The sequence below is a fragment of the Apus apus genome, chromosome 2 (genome assembly GCF_020740795.1).
Source record: "Apus apus isolate bApuApu2 chromosome 2, bApuApu2.pri.cur, whole genome shotgun sequence".
NCBI classification, from domain to species: Eukaryota; Metazoa; Chordata; class Aves; order Apodiformes; family Apodidae; genus Apus; species Apus apus.
Window position 1 is genome coordinate 100,715,750 of NC_067283.1, and position 13,454 is coordinate 100,729,203.

A 13,454-nucleotide genomic window follows, 5' to 3' on the forward strand; every position below is an offset into this window, starting at 1 on the left:
GAGCCCAAATAGTAACTTTCACATTGTTCCTCTTGGACATTCTATTGCAGCTTATTTGTAGACATAATTGCAAATAAAGACTGACGAAGAAGCATTGGTGGCTATAGCTTGTGTTTTAATGTGCAGCTGAGTAATGCACAGTGCATTAATCGCAATTTTTCAAGGTCATATTTTCTCTTTCATTTATGGCTTTTATTTGAGTATACTAAGATCACAATGACCACCAAGTAAAACACTGGAACTTAAAAGAAGACAGATGAACAGCTGAAATCTGGTACTTCTTTACTGACTTCTTTGTCATTAAACATGTGGTTTCCAATAAATATATTGAGAATCATATCTAGGAATGTGGTGCTCACATTTGCAATCTAAAAATGAAGACTTTTTAGGACAAACTACCTTTTCTGTCTCTGATTTAAATCCTGATGAATAACTAACTTAAATTAATTAAATGTATCTGAAGTAAGCACAGACATTTTAACTACTCAATTAAAAAATGATAAAGTTATAGTTTTATGATTTTTTTTTACCATGTAAGAGTTTGTGTAGCTCTCTAGACTTCAGTGGAATTGTCTCCACTCACAAATAGGTGGAAGTTTTAATCTCATTTATTGTTCCCACACACTTCTATACATAATCAGAACTATTGCTAATGGAACATAAATGCACATAAGAAGAAAGAAGACTGCTGAAATGAGATTTTAGTCTGCAAGTTCAGTGAAAAAAAAAAAAATTAAATCCATCCATAATATACCTGTCCATTGGAAATGTTACTATACCTTTTAGGGATAATTCAACACATAAATTTTATTTTCAACAGAACTTAGATTGCACCCTTGTAATTACTTAGAAGCTAAACTGACAAAGGAATGAAATGTGTTAAATTCTCTGAAAATACCTAATAAGCTTTAGTTGGTTTAAATCAATCAGACTTTGTGTTGCTCTAAATTTAAAATATGAGGGAAAAGTCATATATGATGAGATCATTTCATTTCAGTAGTACTAAACATTTCTAAATACATTTCCACAATACCAGGTATTTATTGGGAAGATCAGGTAGTGTACTAATATCACTACATTTTTGTAAATCAAAACTCAAATAAACAATGGGAAATAGGTAAGTTGTCAAAAAAACCCCAAAGAACCAAAAAAACAGAAACCAAAACAACCTTCCCCTCCCCCAGACAGGTTATATACCAGAAAAGGAGAAAAAAAATCTTCAAAGATATTATTCATTTGATCCTTATAGCTCAATCCAGGATCAAGAGTTACATCAGTATTCTTAACAACTGAACTAATGATTAGACTATTTATGTAAAAGGAACTTTACTAGATAACCAATAAATTTTGCTCTGAGGTCAGTGAGGTTAAACAGAAGCTAAACCACAATAATTACACAACACAGATCAGATGATAGATGTATAGATCAGAATGAAAAAAATCCTGCAAGAGAGTCTTTATGTAGTCTCCAGAGTTTCTGGAAAGTTGTAATAAAATCTATTATACACGTATTTCAGTCTTCACCTTTCTCGTTTCCCTACATATCCTTCCCAGGTTTCCATTATTAGTGTCTCTCTTTCTTCTCAAAGACAAATCTGTAACATTATTAACTGCCAGATTTCCTCTTCTGTTAAACTTCTAACTGGCCTTGAAACTGCGATGTGTATCCACTGTTTATAGGTCATATATTTGCATTTGTTCATGACTAAGATAATTTAATAAAAACTAGGCAGTTTTCTTCTTGTATTTATTGCAATTCACTAATTTTATCTAATTTTATCTATCACTATCGCTAATTTTAACTATTACAATTTTAATAAGTAGTTGCTCAATAATGATTATTTTTTTTTTCCCCTGCTCATACCTAAGATTTCTCTGAGGGCTTTTATAGTTAATTTTTATGCTCTTTCTGATACTTTCTCTTTCAAGACTTCCAAATGGATATTATTATGGATCAGTTTATGTGTTTGGTATCCTCATAATTTTTTACTACTTTTAAAGGCGCAGATGGAGATGAGGTAGTTCCCTACAACCACATATTGTAATTAAGTGGACCTGAAGTATAAATATCAGTCTAAAATAATATGTTTGAGCTGTCCTCTCTTCCTAAATGTTGCAACAGCCAGTTTTTACAGCATGCAATGTGTTGTTGATCATTTAGTTATCTTAATCCTAATCAATAAAGTAATTTAACAGTGTCCTTTCAGAATTGTTTTTCTAATGTTTATTTCATATCCAGACTAATACTCAGCTATTCATACAATTTTCAGTTTTTACCTATAGCATAGTAATTCTAAAAACTGATCTAATACTCACGTAGTATTAATAATAATTACATAATTATAGGTTTTACTCACTAGAGGACTTTTCCAGATTTTGAGAAATCTTTTAATTACATATATTCACTCATTATTTTAATGTGCCACATCTAGGTTTTCCTATGTAATATCTCAGCTATCCTCTGATTAATTAAACATAGTGCCTAATTTCTTTATTAAAATATATTTATCTACATATATATTAGCTTAGTATTTTAAATAACGCCTTGGGAAATTCTTGGAGAATACAGAATACTCATTTTTAAAATAAATATTTTAAAACATCTTGATTTCATCTTGCCACCACTTGTAGTCACAAGCAAAACTCTTGAGAAGGGAACAGCATAAAGCAGTGCTTTTAGAGACAAAATAATTTTGGGATTTGTAACACTACTGATTGGGAAACTGAGTTTCTGTGTGAGATCCTTTAGCCACAATATTCTGTACAGGGTCTTCCGAATGTCATTCCACATGAATAGAATTGATCCACCTGATCTCTAGTGTTGCAAGGCATGGAGAATAACGATGCTTAAATCACATAAGGATTAAGGCCACAGGCACAGCTCATATTACAGCCTTTGCCTTCACTGAAACAAGCATGTGCCTCAGTCTCATTTTACTAGTTATGCTCCTGTGGCATTTCCTTTTCTGCTCCTTGTATGTGAAACTCTCCATTTTTTTCATTACCTTGCTGCCTGAAGTGACATAACCCTAGAAAGTACTTTGAGGACATCCAGTCTAGACTTTTCCTTTTAGAAGCAACTGTTCCAAAAAGACTGAAATTACAAAAATCAATAATTTAATTAAAACAAAACAAAACAAAAACACAAAACAAAAACAAACAAACTGAAAGCAAACAAACAAACAAAACCCACAAAAAAGCAATGCTCAGTTTTTATTATTTTTGTTTTTAAAATTGGGCAAAGTGAAAGCAACTAAAGAAAAGAGATCAGAAGTATATATGTTTGTGCACCTCACTTCAACTCTGCAGTTTCTCTGCATAAACTAGAAGATACCTCTTCCTCACTGTCATAACCATAGAACTCACCACTTTCTCTTATCTATTTGTATAGGCTATTGAGTTTTCTTCTCCCAGAGGTGCTTGGAAACTCTCTAGGTGATCCATCTCACTTGCTCTCCATAAAATAGCATAACATATTTTTGAAAAATACAACGCTGTACTTTGGGACTTTAAAATTATAGTAGAATAAGCTTAAATTAAAAGTGGAAAGAATTTAACTGAGACTTGCAAGTAACTTCCCACAATGAAATCCTTTAAGCTTGGTGAGGGTTGCTAGGGAAAGCAGAAATGTGACACAAAGCCCGGTAAAACAAAATACTAATACATGCAGAATGAAATGCAAAGATGTCTTGACAGGGAAATAGACAAAGTGTTCATTTTTCAAAATGCATAAGGAATGAGTAGACTTGTTTCCATTTTCAGATATAGCAGCAAAATCTCAGGGCTTAATCTCCTGGCAAATAATTGAGGTTACAACAATCAAATCAAGTCAGCGTTTCTGAAGATAACCTAAAATGACAAATTCACCTTTTTTTCTTTAGACCTCTGTGATAACATTAATCATGTAACTGTGGCTTAGTCATGATCCTTTCTTTGATGTTCACAACGCATGTCTGCTGGGAGAGCTGAAGGAAAAAAGATAAATTTGATTTATTTTGGGAAGGTGTACTATTTCAATGTTAAAAAAAAATAAAATAAATAAAATAGTAGGGATAGAATATGACTAATACAGTAAAATGTAGTCCTTGTTTCCTTCCTACACTGAGTATTAGTTTAGAAGTATAATTTGGGAGCTCCTTAAGACTAGAGAGAAGTAATTCAGCAACATCATAAAAAGAGATTACCAATGTTATTGCTATACCATAAAGGGGAAAAAAAAAAATAAATTGTAAGAACATTTCATCATTTACTTCTTCAGCAGGTAAAACACTGAAGTATAAAACCACAGGTCATGACACATTGTACATTCTTCAATGAAAATTGGCTAAAATGATTCAGTGGTTGAGTCTCTCTGATTCTGTAAAAAGGCACAAGGGCATTATTTAGTAAAGCCAAAAACTCAGAACACATTTATTTTTACCAAGTGATAGAATGCAAACTGGGATATTGATAGAAGGTGATTTGCTTAATATCTATGATACAAAAGGTGATCCTAAGTCAGCCTCATTGTTCTGCTTCAGAGTCCCAAGCTGATTACAGAAAGGAAACTTATGCATTTACAGTCCAATGAATGACTCTCACTCTTTGTCTCTGTGGAAAATATTGTTAATTATTCATAAAAAAAAGCTTCATCGGAAGGAGAAAAATAAAGAAGATGGGTTAATTTTTACGACATTTCAGTTATGTATTTCCAAATGAGGAAATGTAATGTTAGATTGGAGTTTTTCAATTTTTATGTAGCCAAGCCCATAGTTATGATCATACATGTATATTTTCAGAGATTCAGTTTACAGTGTAGTATATACTGTGATTCAACATAATTTAGTATATCTCAAAAGGATGCATGATTTACTAACCCTAATGAATGCAGTAATTCAAGCCTCCTTCCATCTGGACTTTTGTTATTCTGTAGTACATTTGAGAACAATTTGGGATTTCACTCTGCTACCACCAGATATTTCATATAATTTCTAAAGAGATTTTTCATTTTGAAGAACCCTTGATTAATGTCTTTGTTTGCCCAATTCCTTCTGCTGGCTCTTAATTGTTTCCTGTACTAACATTTTATATGAATTTAGAGCCAAAATCTATTAAAAAAGAAATCTATAATTCCAGAATAAAAGTTGTCAGACTTAGGGTTTTTCTAATCTCTTTAGCTGCTCCATTCCCAGGGTTCCTGGATGACAGCAATTTCTTGGTCCAATTTCCTGTGAGAAAATCCAAATTTCCTTCATTACACTTAGCTAGAACCTTCTGTAAAGTGATAATAAAATATTGCACTGCTTAGAGAACATTTCACACATTCAAGGCTTGAGGGAAATAATAACCAATTAAATGAGTTGGACCTTCTTGTTTTTAGTGATGTTCAAAGAGCATGCTCATTTCTGTCAGAAAAAGATCTTCCAGTAGTAATATCAAAATGACATTGTGTCTTGACAGAGCGTTTAACAATATTGAAATAGTTAAAAATAATTGAGGAAATCCTGACAAATTTGACAAACTAAGGGAAGAAATCAAATATAAATCTGTCTCAGGCAAGAGCGGAAAGTCTTAAGGTCACCTAAAAAATCACTGACAAAGATATCAGGAAAAGGTGATTTTTAGTGTAGATTTGTGAAAGTGCAGCTTAACAGAATTCACTGGCAAGACTCACTCTTTTACTTACCATTGTAAAAGGGACATGTAGTGGTTGAAATTGGATTGAAGTGACTTACACAGGGATCAGGGGAAATTATCTATACAGGGATAGGGGAGGCTGAGTTGGGGATGGGCTGGAGTGATTTGCACAAGGATCAGGGGGAATAATGAGGAAGACCCTCCCACTGAGTCATGAGGTTCAGATGGGACTCCCTTGCTTTCTAATCTCCTTCTTGGAGAGGATGCTAGGTGCTGCTGGATCCACTCCTAGTTCCAGACTCGGTCAATGGTTTACAGCTAAAGGCTTCAGGTGCTGGAATTTCAATGGAGTGCTCTGACATATAATCATGGGTCTGGTGTGACTTGAAATAGCAGTAAATTAAGGTTAATTGACACTATTATCATAAATAACAATATGGGATTCTAGGATTTTCTAGCCACTTAATCAACAATCAGGAATCAACACTCCATTATAATCAATAGTTTCAATTAAAGATCTAACAAAGTTTCTAAACTAGATTGGTCAATCTGTTAAATTTTGGTATCTAATATCACAAAAGAAGTTGCAATATATCCCCAGTTGCCCCATGGAGTAAAATTATACTTGTCTGATATAATTTGATTTTCCACGTACCTAAAGGAAGTGGCCAGTTGTTTTCAGTCTTTCAATCAGGTGAACCAGTTTCTTTTGTGAGATGCATGAGATGTGAGGCTGCAGCTTGGTGTGATCCTGGGGATCTCTGAAGAGCCTCTCCATGATAGCCACAGTATAAATTAGGTAATTTTTGGCAATTTTCAGTGGGCGTGTGTTCGGAGCAGGAGGGGTCTCAGGTACATTCTGCAAACAGCAGAGTTCCAGATAAGATTAGGGAATACCTAATCACCCCAAATCACTGTATTTGCACTAGGACTAGAATGTATCCAATTGTTTCAACATAGTGCTCCAACATGCAAGGCCAGAAAGTGCAGGACTGTCTCAGCTCACTGCAATGTGCCTCAGTGAGAGCGGGGCCTCTGCACCACCACAAGATCTCAGGGACACTCACTGAGCAATGCTACATTAGTCTAGTCATGTTCACAATTACAGGGAATACACTAGTCTTGTATGGATCTCTTAAACACTATGGTAGCCAAGGTAGCAATAAATAGCGTTCCAAACATTTACTTAAAATCCTGAATGTATTTTTAAATTATTATTATTTTATTTTCCCCTAAAAACATCCACCTGAGAACTACCTTTGGGCAAACAAACAAACAATTGTTTGTACTGGTTTGTGGGTAATTTACAACAGTGCTGAGAGTGGCTGAAAGGAAATTGTTTTTTGTAATTTTTTTTTTCCTGTCACATGACAATTTTTTTTTAGAATAGGTTTTCCTTTGCTTCCAATGTTTTTCACCCAGAGCTCAAGGAGAACTGCATCTTAAGACTGCATGTCTTCTACTTTTTTCTACTCGTTTTGAAATACTGTGATTGTACCTTCTCCTGCCTGGTTCTTGTCTTGGCAGGCAAAGCTGAGCCACAAAGCTGTTGAGTTGATTTGCTGATAGGAAGAATAAAACAGGTGAGTAGCTACAGTTAGCACAGCATCATGAGGGAATGAGAAAAAAAGAAATTTCATCTGTCATCTGCCTTGGTACAATTTAGGAAGTGTAGAATGCAACAGGCAATCACTGAAGCCTGCAATACATCTCAATTTCAAAACAGTGACATAAATCAGCAGTGAGAGCAGTGAACTCCAGGAAAGGAAAAAAAAGAAAAAAAAGAAAAAAAAAAGTTTAGCTAGTCATAAAGTTACTGTGTAATAAAGACTTATATTCTGATATTCTTCATTTGCAGACAAATAATCAGATATCAGAACATCTCTCTTTGCTTACTCTTCAGATCTGACAGTCCAAAGAGAACTGAAAAAATTACTTATGAAGCAGGTATTAAGGATGATAATAGAAATAACAATACTAATGGCTTAATGTTTATTACCTGTTAAGCTGTTACCTATTACATTTAAGTCTAGTTAATCCTATTGCAAGTCAAAGAAAGACTAAAATCTTTTCACACTGAAAAAGTAGGTTGTCCAATTGGGAACTAAAATAAATAATTCAATTTTAGGGGTTGCTAGTTTGGAGTTCTGTCCAAATGCATTACCCCAGAGTCAAGGCAGCATTGTGGAATACAGGGGATGAAAGTACCCTTTCTTCTTTTCTTTTTTTTTTTGTAATTATGAAGTACTTCAGTGACAGTTTCTTAAGACAACTAAAGTAACCTTTTTTTTACTTGGGTTTCAAGTCTCAAACATTATTGTGATTCCAACTCTCTTTCCAAACCTGAGGATTTTATCTGTAGGACCTGAATGTGAGTGCCCCATTAACATGCAGTATCGTTACAAATAAACTTTTGGATAAATACATATGAAATATTGGCATAAGAAATACAGTTGAAAAATATAAAAACTATTGTACTTTATATGCTTCGCATTTAGGAAAGGAAATGAGGAAAACTAACATGCAAAAGTATGTAAAAGGACATTAAAATAACAATTTGAAGCACAGGAATGCTAGGAGTGGGTCCCAGACTCCTCTCCAAGGAGATTAGAAAGCAAAAAAGAATGAACCTTGCCATTGAATTCTGTTAAGTTGCACTTTCACAAATCTGTAATAAAATAATCTTTTCTTGATGTCTTAGTCAGTCAATCTTTAAGGGAAATTTTACACCTTCCACTCCTGTCAGCAACAGGTGTTTACCATTTTTTTGTTCTTTATATGATACATAAGATCCTCAACTTCAAGCAGGACTTAAATCTAGAAATGTGGTGTTTTTTATAAGCAAGTACTGTTAATTCTTGCTTAAAGACCTCCATAGAAATGAAATATCAGAAGTTTAGCTCAGTGAAAAATAAACAAACAAAACCATATTTTGTGTATGTGGTCCTTCTGCACACTTGCCTCCAGCCCTGCTAGACTTTTTATACTAATCAGGCATCGGGTCTAAGTCTGTTCTGTAATATTTATCCTCTTTCTGATCTCTGTGTATTATACTTTCTAATGTAAATGGCAAATACACATATACTGGGCTTAGTCCAGTCACAGGCCTAACCTTGTATTATAAGGCATTAGTCATCACACATTTTGGTTTTGTAGGTGCAAGTCGTAAAGGCCAAACTGTCCTATCTAATTTTGACATAGAGACTGAGCTTTGACTGCTCTTTACAAGTAGTCCTGTTGAAACATGCCTAATCCTTGTTTCAGCCACATATCCCCTGACTATCAAAATGCTTCAGCATTTCCTTTCTTCCCTCTCTCTCAAGGAAGGGTTGCAGCCAGCTGTGAGACCAAGACATTTGAGACGCCTCATGTGTCCAAATGGCCCATCAGTCAGGCAGCTGAGTACTCAGCACACACACCACTCCTTTCCCCTTCTTGTTTGTTTTCCACAGTTCTACTGCAAAATAAAGTACAAAGAAGCAGTAAGAAAAAGGAATAAAGAAAACAAACAAGCAAGCAAACAAAAAAAAACACCATCCAAAACACATAAAAACTGAATCATCATCTCCCTTTTTCAAACAGCCAACTCAGATCCAAAGCATCTAAGAAGTACAAAATTATGAGAAGTTAACTTAGCGTTAATTTAGCTGTTTCTGTTAGACATATTCCCACCTTACGCAGTTTCCTCTCAGTGGTAAGATCACCAGAAATTATATTATACAAAAAACCTCAAAGGCAGCAAGCTAATTTAGATATTCTTAGATATACTGAGTTGTAGAATTAAGGTGAAAATGAAAAGAGTATCATGTTTTAGTTACAGTGACAGTGTATAATACACATTTGTATTCTTTTCCTAGCAGGAATATGACTCTCGTTTTTAGGAAATTTATCCTTAAGGGAAAGTGTCCTTCAGATTCATACAAACTAAGTTACAAAATATATCTATAAAGGATTGTACTGAATGATTCATAGCTCTGAAAATCAAATATATTTCCAAATTTTAAAAAGAAATTGCATATTATCATAATTCATTTTTGTTAAATGTTCACTAGTATACAAAGAATACTGGCTGATTTCCAAATGCTGACAAAGAACAGTGCTATCACAGTATCAATCCTAGTTCCTAAGTCAATGTTGCAGAAATAGGTAAAGTCTAAAGAATAAAATAAACTTTACAGACATTCTCGTTGGTGATATATATAATGTAGGAATTTACCTGCTGTGTCAAAGATGTTTCTCTTCATGCTATGAATAGCATTCTCACCCCTTGGGGTTACATTAGTGTCTGATTTTTTAATATTTTTATGTGTCATTTAAGCATAGTGATTGAATCAGCTGTTGAAACATTTCACAAAAAGCAAATAGCTTTTTGACTTCTTTAAAAGAAGTGAGTAGTAAAGAAAATGTCTGGGGAGAAACAGCGCTCTCAAGAGGATTTATGTTGGTCATGGGATATTCCCAAGACATAACTGTTCCAGCTTCCAAGACCTTGACAGCAAAGAGCTGTCTTATCAAAATGTACTAATGATCACATAATCTGAAGACAGTCAAACAGCCTCTGGCACCTGAGATTATTTCATATATGTTATTCATTATAACATATATAACACATATAATCTATATATAATCTATAGTTATTATATGTATCTTGAGAAGACTGTGCTGACATTTCTCAGCATAATTCCTGTGACTTCCTCGTAACAAATTGGGCTATATGCTGCAGTGAAGAAAAGGATCATAAAACATGACACAAGGAAAAGAGACATCGTCTTTCGATACAACAGAATTTCTACATGCTCCAAGCCATGGACCACCTCTGACCAGACTGTTGTATGACTGCAGTCAGCACAGCACATTGACCGAGCAAGTAAGACTGTTAAGTAGGCTTTACTAGCTTAATCACAGTACCATGATTATGTGTTTCCTGGGCTAGAGCAACTGTGAGTCCCAATGGCTTGCTGCATCAACAGAGCCTACTTACAACTATGAAAAAAGCCCCAAACCAAAACAATACCACTACTTCTTTGTTTTATCCTAATGGAAAATTTAGTTAAACACATGGTATCCACATAGATGGCTACAAACCATAATTCCAGGTGAGGTATTGCAACTAATTTTGTCAATAATGGAAGTTTAGTATTGTTTTCCATCTCTATCACATGAGCTGTATAATATTTATTTAGCTCAGGCATAGCCATAGGACTTGCGTCCATGACCTGACACATGCACCACAGACTACCATATAGTAATTTTTTATCTTTGCAGGAGCAAACCAATTTCTAATTTCTCCAAAAGAGAAGATCAGAATCTACAATGAAAATTGATTGCCTTAAGAAAATGGAAAGTATCATGGGTATTATCTTGCCTTAACCAGAAATTCCTTAGCTACAACCGTATTAGCTTGGTGTGAAAATGTCCAAATGGTCTCAGGAAATCTGTTGGGACCCTTGTCAACACTGAAAGGGATGGACAGACTGGTGTGTTGCTTCAGATCTGGAAGCTCACTTTGAAGTACCTGAAGATTAGTTTCCCGGAGTACTGAAGGTCAGCAGAAACTGTATTTTTTAACTTTCTTTAAGTCATTACTAATGTGCTTCAGTAAGCCTGAGCAAGCTAAGATGGGGGCATCCCAACTAGTTGCCATCTCTGAAAGAAATAAGTAACTTCAAAAGCTATAAAAGCCTGAAGGTTTTACTACAGTAATGTAGTCTGATTACTAAACCATATAGACCATATTTTATTTGTTGTTTGTTTTTGTTTTTTTTTAATTTAGCTTTGAAAATATTGTCAAACAAAAACAAAAACACGCACTCTGGGCCTACTTGCATTAATTCCTGTGGTTCTTCTCTGAATACTTAGCAACTATAGATGTAATTTGGTATCCATAGATGAACTCAGTCAGAGCATTGGGTTCAGCTGGTGAAATGCAGGGTTTTTTCCGATAAACTAATAGTCTACATAACTTCTGCGGTCAGAAGAGAGAAGTAGGTTGATATTTATCACATGCTTGCACAGATGTTTAAGACTCACCATCTAAATCATACCCTAAATTCACTGCTTATCTTTATTAAATATTAAAGTTGCTTTCAAGGAACTTCCTTGGATGCTGAATTCTACAAAGTAAACTTCAAACTTTAGCTGAGGTAAAACCACCTTTTGCTATCCTTTCTGCCTTACATTTTCCCTGTAATTCTAAAACTAAAGAGTTTATGAAATTGTGTTTGTTTTCTTCCTAATGACTTCAACTACATAGGGAAGAACTCTGCAAGAGAAAGATGTACTCTTGGCAAAAAAAAAGAAAAAACAAAACAAAACAAAAAAACAAACAGAAAAAAAAAACACAACAAAAATGAAAACAAACAAAAAAAGAACCACAAAAAAACCCACCAAACCCAAAACAAGAGCAAAAAACCCCAACACACCAGAAAACCTAGCCTGACAGCAGGCTGTAATCACTTCTTTTCAATGTACATGAGGCAATGATGTACTAAAAGTCAGAGGAAAATTAGCGAGCCAGATGGCTTATGAAACAGTGATAAAATGACAGCAAAATGAAAAACCTAATAAAAATGAGCAAGTAACTAAAGGAAGTACATGCAAGACATTAGAAATTAAATCAGAACGAACCAGGAAAAAATAATACTATTGGTGGATACAGAAGCCAGAAGATCAGAAAACTTCGGATAGGGGAAGAGGCATGAAAGGTGACACGTAACAACAGATGTTTCCCTGCGGCAAATTAATGAAAAGCCACGTGAATAGGGTGAAAAGCTGCTAAACATTCATCTTACTCATGTCATTGGTATGTGATTTTTAAGTGTTTTTTGATGTTAGATTTTATTGGGTTTTGTGGGGGTTTTTTGTAAGAGGGATCAAAAGCTAAAGACAAGGATAAAAAATACTGCCAACTACTGTAAGTAGTAATGGTGGTAATAAAGGTTAAGATTTTCTACCCTCTGCAGTGACTTTCTTTGTAGACTTCAAAGCATCACAGAAATATTAATTAACCCTTACGTGATGTCTCTGAGATAAATTAAGTTTTTCAGTGGGCTTACAGATAAGCAGACTGAGCACAGAAAATGAGACATAAGCAAAATTATCCAGCAAATTAATAAAAAAGACCTAAATAACTTTTTTTTTTTTTAAATTGTGATGCCCAGTACTCTTGTCTAGCTAAAAAAAATATTATAAAATGCTAGACAGTTTTATCAAGTGGCTACAAAATCTGATTTCATGCAGATAAAGTCCGTTTTCACCAAAGTCAACAAGAATTTTCACTAGCCTCCAGTGTACTGGAATATGAAGATCCTGATGCACCTGACATGTAATTCATATAATTGATGTCTCATTGTTGCAGTTAACTCCCTGTAGTGTTTGTTTCATTGAGATGTGTAAAACTGGAATTATACCCCACCCCTCATAGGTTCTATGCATAGTTTTGAAATTATTAAACAGTAATAAAACCTATATATGAGATGGCTTGAATTGTAAAAAGCTACATACTGCGGTTCTGAGAATTTACCCCCCAAAATATGGTCTGCTAAAAATCAGTACTTTTGCAGCTTATGTGACATCTTTTTGTAAGATATATGAACCAACTGGAGTCAAACTGCTTTTTTGATAGTGAAAGAAAATGTATCTAGAATTGGTCATAGTCAATAAGAATAAATGAGAAGGGCTGGAAGGGAGCCAGAGGAGACTGATGACTGGCAAGTGGTAAGAATAGGAATGACTTCGTGTGGAACAGAACATCAGGAACTTGGAAGATCACAGCCGCCTCAGATCTTGGCAAATTTACATCTTCCAAAAAGTCAGCTGGATTTAACAGCATGGCAACA